The sequence below is a fragment of the Theropithecus gelada genome, chromosome 1 (assembly GCF_003255815.1).
Source record: "Theropithecus gelada isolate Dixy chromosome 1, Tgel_1.0, whole genome shotgun sequence".
In the NCBI taxonomy this organism is placed as follows: Eukaryota; Metazoa; Chordata; class Mammalia; order Primates; family Cercopithecidae; genus Theropithecus; species Theropithecus gelada.
The window spans coordinates 30,144,908-30,159,547 of NC_037668.1; positions in this window are offsets into that span (position 1 = coordinate 30,144,908).

Genomic DNA, 14,640 nt, shown 5'->3' on the forward strand with positions numbered 1-14,640 from the left:
AAGGCCTCCAGGGAGGAAAGCTGCCCCCCAGCCTGGCAGTGCCATGAGTCTGTGGGTTCCAGCAGGGGACACAGTGTCCAGCCCCTCCAAGGGTGTGCAGAGACGCCTTCCTGTGGCCACCTCTGGCCGGAATTTCCCACGGGGGTCCTGGCCGTGGCCTCAGTAAGGGGCTCAGCTCCTCCTCCTGCTGGGGCAGCCCTGTGCCTTGAGGGAGGCGGGTGGTCAGCAGTGGCCGGAGGCTGCTGTTAGCCCCTTAGAAGTTGACCTTGAATGGGTTTTGGGTTTTTTTTTTAACTGTCATTTCACCTCTGCTTGGGGAAACATCCAAGTGGCTTTGCTGGATCTGCTGGGCCGGCCAGGAGGGGCATGAAGGCTGGTGCGTGGACCCGACCCAGAAGTGCACGGACGCTGGGGGCTGCTCTGGAGGGGCCCTGCCTGGGCAGAGGGCGGGAAGAGGGGTGCAGGGAGTGGGGACCGGGCAACACGGACTCTTAGGGACTCGGGTCTGCTCTGAGAGAGGGGCTGGCCCAACTCATGCATCCTTACTGGCTGCAGTGGTGCAGGGTGGCCACGGGGCCAGTGGGCATCATGGCACCAGCCAGGCGACGGGCATCGGCAGTCGGGAGCAGTGCCTTTGGCTGTGAGGACCCCGGGTTCCGGGCGCACTTTGAAAGCACAGCCTGCTCTCCTGGGAGCTGGGCTGTGGAGGATCTCAGGTTTTGGGAGGCTGGCGGGGGCAGGTCCAGGGAAGCTCAGTGTCTGAGCTCAGGTTTGCGTGGGCCTGGGTGACCCCTGGCCACTTGCACTTGTAGAGGGCGTTAGAGCTTGGGAACCAGCTGACGTGAAGGACAGCCCTGGGGCGGTGGGTTCAGAAGTCAGAACAGGAGGGGCCAGAAAAGGAGCCACCAGGGGCAGGGAGGTGGGAAGTGGGACCTCTGGTGCCTGGAACCCAGGTAGGAAGGTGGGGACCCCCGGCGCCTGGAGTCTGAGGGGAAAAGTCCTCAAGGCAGAGGTCCCAGCCCGAGGTGCCAACCCTGCTGAGGGGCTGAGCAATGTGGGGCTGGGGGATTGGAGTCAGTGAGTCTGGACCCATCTTCCAGGCCCTGCAGTGGCCCCAGCCTTCTCCCAACAGGTGGATGATGGGACTCAGGCTGCAGTTTGCAAGGGGTCTGATAAAAAGAGGGAGGGGTGGGGGGCACAAGGGCACTCCTGCCCAGGACTCAGCGTACGTTGGTGAGGAGAGAGGATGGTGCCCATCTTGGTTGTTGAGGCTTATATTGTTTGGGGATCTCCTTAAGAAAAAGCACAGGCCAGGCACGGTGACTCACGCCTGCCATCCCAGCACTTTGGGAGGCCGAGGCGGGAGGATGGCGTGAGCCCAGGAGTTTGAGACCAGCCTGGGCAACACAGAGAGACCCCGTCTCTACAAAAAATGAAACAACTTAGCCAGGTGTGGTGGCACCTGTGGTCCCAGCTACTACCCAGGAAGCTCAGGTGGGAGGATCGCTTGAGCCCAAGAGGCTGAGGCTGCAGTGAGCCAAGATCATGCCACTGCACTCCAGCCTGGGAGACACAGTAGACCCTGTCTCATAAAAAAGGGAAGACCAAGAGGACAGAATAAAGCATGAAACATTGGAAAGAAGTGAAATATTTATTTAGAACCTGAAACAAAATCACAATAAATGGCAAATTTTGAAAAGCTGATAAATGCCACAAACATCATACAGTCCAGAAGGCTGGACGGGCCGGAGCCCGTGGATCCCGTCACAGCAGGTGGGGGTGGAGAGCTGAGGCGCGGGTGCGTCCGTGGGTGGCCGCACGTTCATCCCTGAGCTCGTCCACCCAGCGACACCCCAGAAGCCACGAGCTCACCCACGCCCAGCTCTTGGCTTCTAAATCCCATTCTCCACCGGGAGGAACCGGGCCGATTCCTGGGCTGTGCAGAAAAGATACAGGAGGAGCCTGGAGCATCTTGCAGGAGACAAGGAAGAAACAAGGAAGGACTCAAGGAATGATGGAGAGAACAGGAGCAGAGCCCAGCATTCGAGCGTCAATGCAGACAATGGGAACAGCCCAGGACCCGCGGCGGGAAGCAGGAGTCCCGGGGCCGCTCTGAGTGTGTAAAGTAAGCAAATGGGGAGCAGAGAAGCTTCTCCTCACTGTGGCACGTGGCTGATAGTGTGGAAGGAACGAGGTTCCTGGGAAGCCACCATGGGGGACAGTCAGGAGCAGGACTCAGCACCACTCTGTGCCTTCCTAGAGCCACGAGGACCTGAGACCCGCACGCAACGTCCTGGCCCGGAACCTGCGAGGGCGTCAGGGAACAGCCCAGGCGTGTTCCGGGCTGATGGAGACGGCAGAGACGAACGGCTCACCGTGTGGCCCGGGCTGGGTCCTGTCTACAGAGGATGCTGTGGGGATGACCGGGGACGAGGTGTGGCAAGGTCAGCAGCCTGCACTCGGGACTGTGGGTGTTTGAGGGGCTGCTGTTCGCAGGGTGGACACTCGAATGTCAGGATAAGAGCGTCAGGCCCCAGAAGCAGCAGCATCTGCAACTCTTCCGCAGAAATTATTTCAAAATGAAAAGAAAAAGCTTCCACTAAGGAAAGTCTCTAAAACTAATAAACGAGGAACCAAGGCCCCAGCCAGGCCTCCAGCCCCCGAGAAAAGGAGGAAGGAGTGAAGTCGGGTCTGGGATGAGAAGTCGGGGGGAGCAGTTGCCACGGAGGCACCGTGTGTGGAGTGAGGAGCCGAGGGGGACCCAGGGCCCTGGTGGGGGTACGAGAGGGAGGGGCTGGGATGAGTCACCGAAACAGGAGGCCTTGCAGAGAGGAACAGACAGGCCCAAATGCCCCGGAAATTCAGGCAGGTGGGTGAGGAGGCGGGGACACGAGGTGGGGGGGCCTGGAAGCTGAAGGTGGGAACAACTACTGACCCCTCCCCAGCCCCAGGGGAGGAGGGGGGAAGGGGGCTGAGTGGCTGGGGTGGGTTTGCTGGAGGGCTGAGGTCTGCGGGCCCTGCCCCATGTTGGGGAGTAGCGGAGGAGGGCAGGTCCCATGGGTCCAACCCCGGTGCCCTGGGAGTCTGGGAGTCTGTAGGTGACACAGACGTGGGGTTGGGACGTCAGGAGGTTGGTTTCGGGGATGCAGCGGTCGAAGGCTATGAGGATGGGGAGTGTCTGCGGCCCTCCCTTGGAGGAGGGGGAGGCCTGGGGGCTGGTTGGAGACCCCACGGGGGGTGCTGAGTGTGGGCTGCATGGCTGGCAATGAGGGGGGCTGCCCGAGGCCCGCTCTGAGCTACTCTAGGCCCTGCTGAGCAGTGGAGAAGTCTGCTATGAGAGCACGGGGCTGCAGGCCAGGTGAACGGTGGCCAGCAGAGGCCTGAGCTCAAGAAGGTCCTCAGCCCCCCCCAGACTCCCCAGCCAGGCCGTTCCAGGCCTGGGGCTCCTGGTGCCCTGGAAAGGTGGGAGGTGGCGGCCCAGGGGTGCACAGAGGCCTGCAGCTCTGCCAGCCGGGTGGGGCCCCTTCCCGTCTCCCCAGCAGGTGCGTGACCTCAGGCCCAAGCTGCACGCCTGTTTGCAGGGCACACACAGACACACAGGCCCGCCCAGGTGGGTCCCAGCACCTGCAGGAAGGCCCTGCCTGCCCTGTGTTCCTTCCTGGAGGCCGGTGAGTCATCAGTCGTCCCCACCTAGGAGCCTTCCCAGCAGGGCTGGCCTCACCCGGCGAGGGGCAAGAGGGCTCACTCTGGCGGCCTGGGCCCCCAAAGCAGGCCCCGGTTTCCCCAGCAGAAGACCAGGAGACCCAGACCCAGAGCTTCTCGGTCTGGCAGGGGCAGGACAAGACCATCTGAGAGCGGGGGGACACGTGGGGCTGTCTCGTCCTCCCCAGGGCCCTGTTTTGGAGGCCAGACCTAGGGCCTGAACCATTGCAGTGACTGCGGGGGAGGCAGAGCTGGGGCCCTTCACTGGCCTCTTCCAGGGCGTCCACCCCAAGGCCTGAGGGGGCCGTCCCGGCAGCTCTCACGGCTGCTCCTCCCAAGGACAAAAAATGGCCGCCCTGGAACAGCTCCCACCCCGGGTGTCCTGTCACCCACCGGGCCTGAGGGCAGCCTCGGACTCCCTGGGGGCCCCAGGGGAGCCACCCTCATCCATCTCTCAGGCCCCAAGTCCCCAGATTCCCTCTGGGCCTCGAGGAGCCAGGGAGGGGTCCCAGGGAGTGGAGGTGAGGGGCCGGGGGAGTCCTGGCAGGCAGTGGGGCTGAGTCTAGGGCCGGCGTGCCTGGCGGGGCTGCCGCCGGTGATTTGCCTGACATTTCCATAGCTGCTTTGGTTCCACGGGCTTGGATTTCCATAGCTGCTCCCCCCGGGGCTCATGGAGCCTGCAGCCGTAGGTTCTGTTTCTGCCAGGTGCCCTCACCTTCTGGGACTCGTCCGAGCCCTGGGAACACCGGCTGGGGAGTGGTTACCCAGGGCCCACGGTGCTGAGGGCCATGGCATGTCCCTCGAGGTTCCTTGAGGTTGGTCATAAGGGCTTGGTCTGGAGGCATCTCTGGTCTGGAATCTCAGGACTCACTGTGTGTTTAGGAACTGGGTCAGCAGCCCCTGGGGTAGGCCCTGCCTGTCTGTTCCAAGGAGCCAGCTGGGGGCCATTCCTGCACCACTTGGACGGCTGAGAAGCCCGGTGTCCTCGCCACTCAACGGCCTTCCCCGGCACCCAGATCTCGGGCTCCAGGGCCCCTCCTGCAGTTCCCCTGTCCCGGAACCCCCAGCCAGCAGGAGTGCCGCCCCCCTCACGCACAGCTGGCCTCAGTGTCCCAGGCAGGGTTTGTCTCCCGGGTCCCCTCCCCACAGTCTCTCAGGGCAGGGCCCCCAGCGAGTTCCCCGGCGTCCAGGCCACAACCCCAGCAAACAACATGTGGAGGTGACGGCGGCACTGCCAAGCCCAGGCCAGGCTCCCAGGAATGCTCAGGCCCAGCCAGAGGCCTCAGGGTGAGCTCAAGTCACCAAACCCAGAACGGCCCCGCCCAGGGGGAGCCTAGAGTGTGACGAGGGGCAGCCACGGTCCGTCCTGGTGGCCTCGGCTCTCCAGGACTCGGAGGCTCCGCGCCCTTTCCTGCTCTGCCCAGCCAGGGCCTGGGTGCCCCGTTCACCTGGGTGTCTCTGTCTCCTGCTGCCCCCGGGGCCTCCGCTCACAGCAGCCACTTCTGACACCAGCAGAATGTCAACAAAGGTCACTGGTGGGACTTTAAATATACATTTAAATAGACTTTTTATTTCTAATAGTTTCTGATCAACAGAGAAGCTGCACAGAGGGTTCAAAGATTGCAGAGACCCGGAGTCACTGTGAGCCCCGCACATCGGTGTGGTCCGTCTGTCGCAGCAGCCAGTGATGGCGAGCAGCTAAACCTCACACGCTGGTCGGCCTTCCCCTCCTGTCCTTTCCATCCTGGAATCCCATCCAGGCCCCGTGACCTCGTCACCTCTCTGTGGGCTGTGACAGCTTCTCAGACTTTCCTTGGTTTTGATGATCTTGACAGTTTTGAGGAGTGCTGGTCAAGAGTTTTGTACAACATCCCTCAGTTTGGGTTTGTCTGATGTTTTTCTCACAGTTACACGGGGGTTATGGGTTTTGTGAAGAGGAGGATGGAGCCCTAAGTTCCAGAGCCCAGTTCCTTCTCACCCCATTGTGTCCGGGTTCCAGGCTCTCCACACAACCCAGCTCTGTCATCCTGTCTGGGTTCTGTGCTCTCCACGCGGCCCAGCTCTATCATCCCATCGGGGTTTGGTGCTCTCCACACAACCCAGCTCTATCATCCCATCAGGGACCCGCACTCTCCAATCATAACCTAGCTCTATCATCCCTTGGGGTTCCAGGCTTTCCACACGATCCAGCTGTCAATGCTCACCTCCATCACCCAGCGGAGGCTGTGCCCATCAGGTTTCTCCACTAGTGGGACTGTAAACAATTGCATTTTATTTATTTATTTTTGAGACAGGGTCTCACTCTGTCACCCTCCTGAGATCAGAGGATCCTCCCACCTCAGCCTCCCAAGTGCTGGGACTCCAGGTGTGCACCCCCATGCCCAGCTAATTTTTTTTATTTTTTGTAGATATGGGGTTTCACCATGTTGCCCAGGCAGGTTTCCGACGCATGCCCCAGCCTTGGCCTCCCAGTGCTGGGGTTACAGATGTGAGCCATGGCACCCAGCGAACAACTGCATTTTAATTCCAAATATTTAAAAACTCCGCAACTCATTCTTGTTATTATTGCTGCGCAAAGCCAAAATCAACTGAGATTTCATCACTTTTTGCACAGCAACCTTCTGCCTGCCATCGTCCTGCAGGTGTGTGTGCTTTGCACATTCTCTTAGCAAACATTTACTGGTGGCAAATGTTCTCAGCGCCCTTCTGGTTGTTGTTTGTTTTGCTTTCCGGCCAGTGCTTATTGCAAAGCACTTGTTCCACTGTCTTCCGTCTCCATTGTCCTGTAGGCCTGTCTGCCGTCAGTCCCACCGCTGTCTTCACAGGTGAACCTTTCTCACTCTTCCCCGGCTGTTTTCAACTGTTCGTCACTGGCTTTCAGGATGGCTCACGTGGCAGCAAGCTGGGGATGTCTGTGTATTTATCCTGCTTGAAATTCATGGGGCTTCTTGAATCTGTGTTTGGATGTCTCTTAACAGCTCTGGAAAATTCTCAGTATCTCTTCAGATATTAATTTCTCCCATTCTCTCTTCTTCCAAGTCTCTATATTTTATGTATGTATTTTATCCTCCCACCCTTATCCATATTGTCTTTTAAAAATATCTCTAGCCTTCATTCTGGATAATTTACACTTACCTGTCTTCCAATTCCCCAATTTTCTTTTTCTTTCTCTCTCCTTTCCTTCCTTCCTTCCTTTCCTTCTTTCCTTCTTTCGTTCTTTTCTTTTCTTTTTTTTTGACAGAGTCTGGCTCTGTCACCCAGGTTGGAGTGCAGTGGTGCAATCTCGGCTCACTGCAACCTCCACCTCCTGGGTCCAAGTGATTCTCCTGCCTCAGCCTCCTGAGAAGCTGGGATTACAGGTGTGCACTACCACACCTGGCTAATTTTTGTATTTTTAGTGGAGACAAGGTTTCACCATGTTGGCCAGGATGATTTCAAATTCATGACCTCAAGTCATCCTCCCACCTTGGCCTCCCAAAGTGCTGGAATTGCAGGCATGAGCCAACACATCCAACCCCTGATTTTCTTTTCAGCCATTTTAAATCTTCTATTAAGCCTATCCATTGAGTTTTAAATTGTGGTTATCATGTTTTCATTTCTTTTTTTTTTTTTTTTTTTTTTTTGAGATGGAGTCTGGCTCTGTCACCCAGGGTGGAGTGCAGTGGCCGGATCTCGGCTCACTGCAAGCTCTGCCCCCCGGGTTTACACCATTCTCCTGCCTCAGCCTCCCGAGTAGTTGGGACTACAGGCGCCTGCCACCTCGCCCAGCTAGTTTTTTGTATTTTTTAGTAGAGACGGGGTTTCACCATGTTAGCCAGGATGGTCTCAATCTCCTGACCTTGTGATCCGCCCATCTCGGCCTCCCAAAGTGCTGGGATTACAGGCTTGAGCCACCACGCCCGGCCCTCATGTTTTCATTTCTAAAAGCTCAGTTTTTTTTTAATCTACTACATAATTTTTATAAGGTAAAGTTCTCTGCAAATATAAAACATCTTTTTTTGTTTCCAACATACTGATTTTAGTTGTTTTTTGGTCTGTCTCTGATAACTCCAATATCTCAGGCCTCTGCAGGTCTTACTGGTGTCTGTTTCCATCAGTTCTTGCTTGTATCATATCTTTGCAAGACTGGTTATCTTCGATGGTGTGCTGGTCACTGTACTTGAACAAGCATCTGTAGGATGATTTGATGCCTCAGGCAAAGGCCCTGCCCCATGTGGCTTTCCTCTGCCAGACACCTGGGACGATGCTGCCTGTGCCTGAGTGGCCTTTGGGTTCTTTGGAAGACCCAGGTGGCTTGAATTGGGGCTGCAAGGATGGAGTCACCTTCATTTCATCCTCACTTTGGGAGTGGAGTCCTTTGGGGCTCCCAGGTTCTGTGGGGAGGGTCTCCTGGTGGATGATTTCCACATTGGAACAAAAGTCCACATCTGCTGACCCCGAGGAACGTGGCATAGTGCTCTAGGCTGTGTTTTCTCCGTGACTTTGGCTTGGTGAGTTCTCGCCAGCTCCTCGGCTCTTCGAAGCTTTAACCAGATGGTTGAACGTTTCAGTCCTTTTCCACCACCAGGTGGATCTGAGAATCTCCGCCAACACTCCTGTGAACAGGCCACCCCACGGGCATTGGCCATGTCCCCTGCCTGGGGCACTCCCTCCCTTTGGCCTTCGGGACCCCACACTCTTCCCATCCAGGAGTCCTGGGATTCCCCAGGGCACCGCCAACCTGACCGCAGCCTCCGTTCCCTCCGTCATCAGGCACGGCCAGTGCACTTCCACCCAGGCTCTGCCGGGCTCCATAGCCAGCATGGAATCCCCACTTGGGAAACTCCCACTGAAACTGCATCTGCTTAGCTGGAATCTGCAGGAAATCTGTGCCGATGACACCAGAGAAGAGTGTGCACATTCTTCCCAGCCTCCAGAGGCCTTGACTCCATCTCCATCCACCCACTCCATTTCCCCGGCACCAGCACCCCAGCCCATTGGTTCCCAGGGATGCCTGTGCCCCGGTGGCTGAGTGGGCCGAGACGTGGTGACCGGCTGCCCACAGGCTGGGCTGGGAGGCCGTAGGGTCGACCCCTGGATTTGACGCCCTAGAGGCCTCTGGGGACGAGGGGGCTGTGGCGGACTGGGGCAGATCTCAATGAATAACTAAGAAGAAAACAAAGTGACAGGCTACAGATCAAGCTCCCAGGAGAGGGCTGTATCTCAGAACACAGGCAAAGCTTCCAGATTTTTGGTTAACGCCTTCCTGAGAATTCAGTAGAGGTCTTGGCTAAGCATCACAGCGCTCAGGGATCCAGCCTGGGGGGGACACAGGAGCATCAGAGCCTCAGGCAGAGGTGGGTCCAGTCAGGGTGAGCCAGGCTGCAGGAGCCTGTGCTGACCCACCAGGCCCCGGCTGGACATGGGCAGGTCCCAGAGCTTGGTTCAGGGCAAGAAGGTGGGGGGACGGTGGCCCGGCACTTGCTCAGGAGGGCCGGGGGAGGTCCCAGGCACTGGGCTGGTCCACCCTGTGGCAACCCACTGTGGGCAGACCCAAGGTTGTACAGCATGACCACGACCCAGGACCTTGGGCTGGGGACAGAGTGACCTTCTGGCTTGAACCGTCGTGCCCTGAGCTTGCAGTGGCCAGCACGTGCCTGGGCCCTTGGGCCAGGCTGGAGGAGCCAGGACAGAGTGGGAGAAAAGGTAGCTGGAAGAGGGTGCAGCAGGCTCCCCGCTCTGTGCAGCATTGAATCACAGTGGTGTCACCCGCCTCGTCTGGCAGCATGGCAGGAGGGCGCGGCCTGGGCAGGGAGCACTTGGCCCTGGAATCAAGGTCCAGAGGCAAAGGCGGCAGGTGGGTCCAGGGAGCTCTAGGGACTGCAGCCCCCGCCCCCGGGCCCCCTGCCCAGCCCCTCCATCCTCGCCCGGCCCCCAGCTCCGTCCTTGCCCTGCCTCCCATTGGCCTGGAGGCTCACTGGCCTTCCCGCCGGGGTGGAAACGGGTGTCTGCTACTGGGGTTCGCGTAGAGCAGGAAGGGGGAAAGCAACGCGGTGGAAAAGCCACCGCCGCGCGCCCGAGGTGGCGGAGCTGGTGGGAGGGGCCTCCGCCGATCCTGTTGAATCTCAAACTCTAGGCCCTGGGGACGCCCCACCCTTCCCGCCGGGGAGACTGGGTTTTCCTCCCAAGGTTCTCCAAGCAAAGCCTGTCTGTGTTCCAGGGTGGTGATGACTAGAGGAGGCAAAGCGAAAATTAGCCCCAGAACCTTCTTCAATTAGTGGAGGCGCCAGCGGGCCTCCCCTCAACCTGCAGGGGGGTCACGGGCCCCTCCCACCTCCCGGTCAAGACCCCGACATTGCGGAGGGTCAGCAGGGGTGAGCAAGGACCCTGGGCCTGGCACCCTGGGTGGGGCACCGTCCCCAGGGAGGGCTGGGCAGGCGCCCCCACCCTCCACCCACCCCCCACCCACCCCGCCGGTGCTGGCGCCGCAGCGGCCAAGGATCCAGGAGCGACTCCCGCGCTGCGCGGAGAACCCGGAAGTGGAGGAGCCCGGAAGTGGAGGAGCCCGGAAGTGGAGGAGCCCGGAAGTGGAGGAGCCCGGAAGTGGAGGAGCCCGGAAGTGGAGGAGCCGCGGGCGGCCCTGATCCTGTATCCCTTGCAGAGAGGGGTCCCCAGTCCTGAGTCCGAGGCTCTTGGGCCCTCCCCTTCCTCCCAGCACCGTCCCAGGGGGAAGGTAGCCCCTGGCGCAGGTGGGACCCTCCGCAGTCTGGCCCAAGAAACGGGGACCCTGTGGCTTCCTGTGGCTTCCTGTGGCTGGTGCCATCAGGAAGTAGCCCAGAGCCAGAGCACAAAAGGGCCTTTGTCCTGCCTGCCCCGCCCAGCGAGACCTTGGGCCCCGCCAGGGCTGGGCGCTGGGGGCTGGGTCCCCTCTGGCCGGCTCTGCCATCAGCCGCCAGCCTAGGGGCAGTTTCTGCTGCCCTCCTGGGTGGGGCCTCCCTGGTCCCTGGAGAGCCACACCCCCTCCCCTCCATTGTCCCCACCCAGTGCCCCCTGCCTGGCTGCCATGACAACATCCTACCCAGCAGGTGGGCCAGGCCAGAACCTTTGGCAGCCACCGGTTCCTGGTGATTCCGACCCCAAATGCAGCCACTGTGAGGGGTCAGGTGTGGAGTGGCCCCACACTGACCAGCTCACGCCAGCTGGCAGAGCCGCCGGGCCCTCTCCATGGAGGAGCAGAGAGGCCTCAGGCGCCACCCGCCGTGCCCCAGGGCCACTCACTTCCTTGGTGGGTGAGGGATGCCGGCCTGGGCCTCCCGAGACTTGAGCCCTGCCCCTGCCCTTGTCCCCAGAGAGACCTGTGCCAGCGAGCGTCACAGGCCTCCCCTCCCTGAGCCTTGCACCCAGGCGGTGCAGGGGCCCTGTTGCACCCCAGAGCGGGCATCAGCCCTCAGCCACTCCGTTAGCAGTCCCCCCCAGCTCAGGGCCTCAGAACCGGCCATCCACGGAGCTCAGAGGCACCCGAGGGTCCTGGGGCCTCGGTGGGGACTGGCTGGCTCGGGGTCCTCCAGCAGCCATACCCAGGTTCATCCAGGATGAGCAGGGCAGTGTGAACCAGTGATTGGTTCAGAAGCAGGTGAGGGGCCAGGTGTGGTGGTTCATGCCTGTAATCCTAGCACTTTTGGAGGCCAAGGCAGGCGGATCACCTGAGGTCGGGAGTTCAAGACTAACCTGGCCAACACAGTAAAACCCATGTCTCTACTTTTGGAGGCCGAGGCAGGCGGATCACCTGAGGTCAGGAGTTCGATACTAGCCTGGCCAACATGGTAAAACTCCTGTCTCTACTAAAAATAGAAAAATTAGCCGGGCATGGTGGTGCACACCTGTAGTCCCAGCTACTCGGATGGCTGAGGCAGGAGAATTGCTTGAACCTGGGAGGTGGTGGCTGCAGTGAGCCAAGATTGCACCACTGCACTCCAGCCTGGGCGACAGAGCCAGACTCCGTCTGAAAAGAAAAAGCGGGTGAGGAAGTATGAGCAAGTCTGGCCCGTGCTGCCAAGCTCCCGCTTCTCCGAGCGGCTCCACACGAGAAGCAGCGGCAGCTCCAGTTCCACAGCCAGACACCGGTCATTTTCCCTCTACTAGGGAATTAGGCAGGATGGTGTGGGGCCTGAGTGTCACCATGAGACCAGGAAGCAGGTGTTCAGCCAGACGCAAATATTCCTCCTCAAAGCCAGGAGAGCGGCCACAGTGGATTTTATTACGGGGCTACGGGGGCACGCCCAGTGCCCCGCTGCTCTCCACGTCCACAGCAGCGAGGGTGGAGGGCCCTGTGCTGTGCAGGGCAGAGCTCGGCTGCACCTGGGCCAGGACACAGCTGCCCAAGTGGGAGGAGCTGTGGACGGGGCTGGGGCCTTCCTCCTCCCAGGGCCGGTGAGTCACTCATTCACTGTTTCACGTTCCAGGTAGAGACAGTTTATTAATCTGCAGAAAACTCTGGGGCCTTTCACCTTTGTGTTTTCTTTTTTGAGACAGGGTCTGACTCTGTGGCCCAGGCTGGAGTGCGGTGGTGCGATCAAGGTTCACTGCAGCCTCCACTTCCCAGGCCCACAAGTGTGCACCACCACAGCCGGCTAAGTTTTAAATTTTTTGCAGAGACGGGATCTCACCATGTTGCCCAGGCTGGTCTCAAACTCCTGGGCTCAAGTGATCCGCCCGCCTCAGCCTCCCAAAGTGCTGGGATTACAGGCGTGAGCCACCGTGCCTGGATGGTGTTTTACCGTTGAGGTCAGAGGGCAGACGTTGCGCCAGGTGTTTCGTCTGCGGGTGGAGCTTTGGAACTGATGGAGAAGGCAGAGTCCTGATCAGAGCACGGGGACAGGGGAGATGAGCAGAGAGGAGGGAGGGGAAGGAAGGAGGCGCCAGGCTCTCCGCTCAGTGGAGGTCAGTGGAGTTTGCTTCCTGCTCACACTGGGCCTGATCAGGTCAGAGGGCACGCGGGGGCCACTGTCTGTCCTCCGTGGGGCCTTGGCCTGTGTCCGAGGGAGGGAGACGGTACGGGGATGCACGGCTCTGTGAGGTGTTCCCTGGCGGGACCTCACCTGTGTTCTGTCTCTCCCTGTCTCAGTCAGAGCTGCCCCCAGGCTCCTGCAAACCAAGAGGGGGTCCAGGAAGAACTGCTCCTGGGGCCTGGACAGAACGGAGGACGTGTGCATGAGGCAGCGTGGACCAGAGGGGCCTCCCGGGCTGCCTGCTCCATCCAACCGGGCCCCAGTCCTGCCAGACTCACCTGAGGATGCCCGTGGGTCCCAGTGACACCCCTGCCCCTAATTGAGACCAAGGGTGGGGGTGGGGCTGTGTGCCTGCGTCCTGGCCCTCCCAGGGCCACCCTCAGGAGTGGCTGCACAGGCTCTGGCCGGTGCAGCCCACGGAGCCAGGCCCATCCTGGGAGGCTCAGGGCTGCAGCCCACGGACTCATGAGGGGGGCTTCTGGGGTCTAAGGCCAGCGGTCTCCTTTCTTCTCGCTGAGGCACCCCACGTCAGAGGCCCCAAGCTCCCACCAGGACTCCCCAGGCAGCAGGTTTCCCACCACAGCCGGGAAGAGCCCCACCTTCACCACCCCCCACCAGCCAATTCCGAGACCACCGAAGCCCCCAGACCCGGCCCTCGGCCCCTTCTGCCCCCCGCCTCTCCCTGCTGCTCAGAGCCTCGGCCAGCACCTAGGGAGCCACGTCCACGTCCACGTCCAGAGCGGCCCTTCCCGCCACGATTCTCTGTGGCCCTTGGAGAAAAGAGCAGCCTCTCCCGAAGCTCTGCCCTCGGCCCTCCCTCCCCGGAGCCTTTGCCCAGACGTCCCGTCCCATCCCGTCCCGTCCCAGGGGCTGTCACTCTTCTGCCCACCTCTTGCCCATTCCCGGACAGCCACAGCCGTGGGAACCATGCAGCCTGTGGACACAGCCCCAGCGCAGCTCGACTCTGCCTGGTCCCCACGGCTTCCAGTGGCTCACCAGCCGCCCTGTCGCTCCATGAAATCTGACCACACCTGTCCCGACACTCGACCAGCTCCCAGGCAGGTCCCGCCACGCAGGGGGCCAAGGGCCACATCTGGGACCAGTGAGAGGCGGCGTGTGGGCAGCTGGGGTGTGAGCCCGAGACGGGGGTCCGGGCTTCTCCCACTCGGACGCCAACCACAGACTCTGGATTTGGAGGTGTGGGCAGTGCTTCAGTCTCCCCAGAAGACAAGAGCCCCCCAGCCGGGTGTGTGCTGACCCCACCCCCACCTGTCCCACACAGACACCTGAGTGGGCATCAGAGTGGGCCGGGCCCTGACTGTCCGGGGAAGGGCCTCTTGGGGCGAGGGCAGTGGGTCAGAGGTCACCGGTGCCCCCGGGGCCAGCTTCCAAAAGCCCTGCCAGGAAGTGGCTCAGACCCCACGCCAGGGCCAGAGGCCAGCGCCAGTGAGCCTCCGGCCGTCCCAGCCCCCGGCCCCGCCCGTTTCTAAAGACCAGGCACAGGGCAGTCTCCTGAGCTTCCCCAAGCCCCAGCCCCTGGGGCAGAGTGAGAACAGTGCCAGAAGCGCCCGGCACAGGCCCTGGGGCCCTCAGTGACGAGGTTCCCAGAGCTTGTTATGGAAAACCGTGGCGTCCGCCGGGACCTCTCTGCCGGTCGGGCTAATTACGGACTGTTTGTGATTTCACTATGGGCCCTTCCGCTGGGAACCACGAGAAGCAAACACGTTGCCATGGGAGGGGCGCTTCCCAGACCCCTGGTCCCCCAGGCCTTCCAAGCTCTCAGAAGAAAACTTGTACCCCAGTCCAGGGGCTCCAAAGTGACCTCCAGAGCCCAAAGAGGGGTGTTCTGGGGGCTACTGGGGCTTCAGCTCTCCCTGAAGGCTCAGGAAGGCACCCACACCCCTCCCTCATTCACCCAGCTGTGGGTCTGTGGGGTCTCGGAGCCTCCTGC